Raw genomic sequence first — 5,113 nt, 5'->3', positions numbered from 1 at the left:
GATCACCAGCCATGGTGAACAATATGACATGTAAAGAAAAATAAATGTTTTGTCATGTGGATATCCATGAGCGTCAGTATTGCATCACCACAAACTACATCTTAAGCCAGCCATGGTTTTGACACTTATTTAATTTAGCTGCACACTATTTTTATATTGTACAGAAAAACATTATCAAAGCAAAAAGAACCCATAATGAATACATTCAATATTTAAATGCGCTCATCTAGTTGAAATGCTGCAATGTGAAAGCATGTCTGTATGCGGGTCCTCGTTGGTCATTGTTTGCCTCGGCCATGGGTACATCTGCTTGGTCCTGATCTTCCATTGGAGGATCAGGACAGCAATGCTGCTTCAGGTAGTTATGCAGCACTGCTGTAGCAATGATCACCATGCAGCATCTTCTTGGCCTGAAACGAAGTATATTGCGTAAACACTGGAATCTATTTTTCCATACTCCAAACATACGCTCAACCATCCCTCTAGTGCGGATATGAGCTCTGTTGTATCTTTGCTGCGCAGCTGTTGTAGGATTTATGTATGGGGTAAATAAAAAGTTGCTCTGACCATATCCACTGTCACCAAGGAGTAGTCCACTATGTTGTCCTCTCTGAAGCTGAGCACACAATGAAGAGTTGAGGAAAATCCTTGAATCATGAGTAGCACCTTTCCAACGGGCAACAATGTTTGAAAACTCTAAATTAGGAGTGCATACACCCTGAACATTGATGGAAAACCAGTTCTTACGGTTTCTGTACTCCTCAGCATCGGGAGTTGATGGACACTTGATGGGAACATGACATCCATCTATATAGCCAATCACTCCTGGGAAGTGCCCATATTCATAGAATTGCACTTTGTAGTTAGCTTGGCCAGCAGCATCAGGAAACCTGATGTAAATACTCCTCAGTTCACAAATGGCTCTGCATACTTTGTGAACTATTCTAAATACAGTTGCTTCACTGGCACCACACAAATCACCAGTTTCACGATGAAAGATTCCAGATGCCAAAAACCTCAAAGTGATCAGAACTTGGAGAGCAGTGGGTAAAGGCCTTCCTCTTTGAGACAGAGTGGAAAGTCTAGGTTCAAGCAAACATATCATCTCCAATGCATTTTCTTAGTACATACGAAAGCGGTCTCGAAAAGTTATTTCATCAAAGTAATTTAATGGATCACTCCTATCCACAAGTACTTGTCTGGCTGGCCTCTGTACTGCATGTCGGTCTTCATTAAGATAGTCCAAATAGTCCATGCTTCTTCACAAACAGGACTAAGCAGAAGTTAAACCTGCCTCTTTGAAGGATTAATTTAAGCTTCAATTTAGTCCTGGAGTAGCTCTAGTCCTCCCTCTTGCAATCAGCTTAGTTTAATCCAGAATAGGCTAAGTCTATGACTATTTTAAAATAGGTCTGTGCAAGTTGCTTTAAGTTAAGACAGCTCAAACAGGCACTTTAGTCTGGGACTAGGCTTAAGCCTTGTCTGTGAAACCGGCCCATTATGTCCTGTCTAAACCTTGAAAAGATCCACTACTCAATTTTTAACTCAAATATTAAGTTGCAAAGGGTGTGGGGACCTTTCTTGAAATACTTTCAGAACCTCCAGTCAAACTAAAGGTGTATATCCTGACTCTCTTTTTTGTCATGTCATTCTGTTGATTTCTGGCAGTAACATTCTGTATATTGTTTATTACTTGCTAAACCCTCCTTCTTTTATTTTATTTTATTTAGCCTGATATGTACCCTGTTTTCCTTCTCTTTTCTAAATATAGAACCCGACTTTCAGCTCTTTCCTAATTTACTCCTAAAACGAAATAGGCTGCCCTTTGACACACGGGATTCCAGCTGGTAGATGGGGCTAGTGGGGGTGAGGGATGATTGGTTCGAGTTTATAAGTAGTTCTCTCTTTCTACGGATGCGCTTTATCTGATCACATCTGTTGTGCATTTCACAAATGTATTGTATGTAATATGCTTAATTGTAATAATTCAATAAAAATATTCTTGAGAAAAAAACATTCGGGGCTAAAGCCCCGTATGTTTGGCTCCAACGACGCCACTGCTTTAACCCCTCCTTACATTAGAGACAACGTTGTGATTGGCCTGACCTGAAACAGTTCAGGAGGTCTGTGTGAACAGGAAGGGGCGGAGTTAGACTGTAAACTCAGAGAGACAAACAGGAAGGGTGTTGAAATGATTTATTTTTACAAACAGCACCGTGCTGATGTTTTACAGTGTTTAACTGGTACCATCATTGACACCAACGCTTCTTACAGTGTAAGAAAATACAATAATAAACTGAGCTCAGCTGCAGCACAACAGGGCTGTAAGACACTTCAGTACCTGAGACAGACATCAGGTTAGTTTACCTGGACCACAGGTGACAGTCTGTCCTGTTAAGACATGTTAAGATCATGGAAATAAAATAAACAAAGTAACAGCTGAGAGGATGATAACATGTGGATGACGCTCTCACAGATTCACTGTGGATGAACGTATACCTCTGCTGGCTCCATGTGTTTGAAATGATGCAGGTATGTTCAGAGCAAGAAAACATGTAACATTGTGAACTACTATGATTATTATTATTGTACTGAGGACACGTGAACCTGCAGAGAACAGCTGGTTGTTGTTTAACAGTCAGAAACATGTTACAGTCCCGTCTGTTTGATTGACAGCTCCACATGAGAAAATCATTAATGATCAATGAAGTTTGTTCTTCATTACTCCTGCTCTGTTCTTCAGTCTGACTGAGCACTTTAAAACAGTTGAACACAGAGTCCAATAAAAATAACCATTGATATAAAATCATTGATAGATCCTCTCACTTCTTCAGACTCATCAGTGACACATTATAAAACCTGACAGACTGTAAAAACCACCATAGAGACTAAACAATCAGCAGATATCATGTCAGCAGCCAAAAAAACATAAGATTCTGTGTCAAGGTGAGTAAATGTGAAATGTTTGTTCTGTGAGGATTGAACTCCTGTTGTTTTAAAGGTTGGCACACAAGCTGCATCTCTTTAACAGAAATCTTCAACGTAAAGTTTCTGACAGGTCTGAAGCCTGGTGTGTTTCCTGATTCCATCGTGCTACTATGAGATGTTAGAGCTGAAATGAAAACAGATCTGTTCTCTGTGACTCTGTAAAGGCCGCTGGACAAACATGACGACACATTTTCTAAAGTGTTGCTGTCTGTATTATATATTGTGTAGTTTTCATATTGTTCAACAATGGAATAAAAACAGTCAGTGATACAGATGTATCTGTGATGGGCCCATATCCGCCTCATCAGTCTGATACTATCGGACCGATACTGTCAATCCCAAACTATCAGAGACTGATACTATCAGACCAATACTATCAGACCGATACTATTAGACCAATACTATCAGAGACCGATACTATCAGACCAATACTATCAGAGACCAATACTACCAGACCGATACTATTAGACTGATACTTTCAGACCGATACTATTAATCCGATACAATCAGACCAATACTATCAGAGACCGATACTATAAGACCAATACTATCAGAGACCAATACTACCAGACCGATACTATTAGACTGATACTTTCAGACCGATACTATTAATCCGATACAATCAGACCAATACTATCAGAGACCGATACTATAAGACCAATACTATCAGAGACCAATACTATCAGACCGATACTATTAGACTGATACTTTCAGACCAATACTATAAATCCGATACATTCAGACCGATACTATCAGACTGATACTATCAGAGGCAACTACTATACTGATAGTATCGGTCAGATAGTACCAGCCTCTGATATATCAGTCAGGGTCATTAATGTAGTGCAGCTCAGCAGGAGGGAGCTGTGAGGAGGGTCGAATGTTTAAAGATCATTTTGTTTATGATATTGAAATAGTTTCTTTTTGTTACAGGAGAATATTTAACTTTTCTTAAATTTTATTTAACCAGGAAAAGCCTCATTGAGATGTAAAATATCTTTTACAAGAGTGTCCTGGCCAAGACAGCAGCAGCACATTGTCATCAAACATCAGCTTAAAGATATAATCTTGAAGATTTTCTAATCTAAATAAATGTCTGTAAGTCTCTATCTCTCTCTGAATGAGGTAACACATGGTGACTGAGCCTATGGCCCACTGATGGAAGCCTTTGCATTTGCAGTATATAGTATTATTATGGACTGGGTGTCTGTGGCGGCGCCCAGTTAGTGACGTGTTTTCCATCAGCCAGCAGTGGTTGGTCTGCCAGAGAGGGTAGGCGGAGCTAAGCTCAGCCAGGAAAATCAAGAGTTACAACCAGAGCCAACCGTGGACGTCACACATGCAGCACTGTCTGGATATCTAGGAAGTGTGCTGCTGCAGTTACTGTTTATCAGCACAGGTGTCGCCAAAGAAAACGAAACTGAGATCTTCGAGATTATATCTTTAAATAAAGACGGTAAGATGTGGTTTCAAATCATAAACATTAATAATAACATCTGAGATGTTTGTTCTCATAAAACATGTTCAAACATTTACACAACAATAAAATAATCACTAAAACACTGAAATAAATACACACATTAACATCAAAATACAAAAGTAACACTCCTGTGAAACCTATGAAAACGTGTGTGTGTGTGTGTGTATCTGTGACCCATGTGTGTCTGTAGTGACATCATTACGTTTTAAACAGACTGGATTAGGTTTAAATAAAGATCTCAACACTGAAGTCAGTTGGGCTCGTGGGCCTGATTCTGTCGTTTTGTAGAGGTGTATTAATATATAACAGTCAAACAGTTTTACTGATTTGTTTATCAATTATTTCCTCATTTAACTGCACGCTTCTGAGCTGTAGCCAGGGTGATGTTAGCCTAGCTTAGCATAGAAAGTAATCCCTCTGAGGTTACATCCACACTAAAATATTCTAAAATGAAAATGTCCCCCTTCAGAGGAGTGTTTTAGCACCGTTCAGAACAGGAGCCACGCAGATCACATGACTGACCACGCACACTGGGCATGTGCGTGCAGATGTGAACAGGAAGTTACTTGTCTTCTCTGCAGTTAGTTGCTCAGATGCAGAAAATGTTACAACCTGAGATGTCTTTGATTTCTTTGTTTGGACTGA

The sequence above is a fragment of the Semicossyphus pulcher genome, unplaced genomic scaffold, assembly GCF_022749685.1.
Source record: "Semicossyphus pulcher isolate SPU_LCO1_2020_fin unplaced genomic scaffold, fSemPul1.0.p SCAF_16, whole genome shotgun sequence".
Taxonomy (NCBI): Eukaryota; Metazoa; Chordata; class Actinopteri; order Labriformes; family Labridae; genus Semicossyphus; species Semicossyphus pulcher.
Note: the sequence above shows the minus strand (reverse complement) of the source record.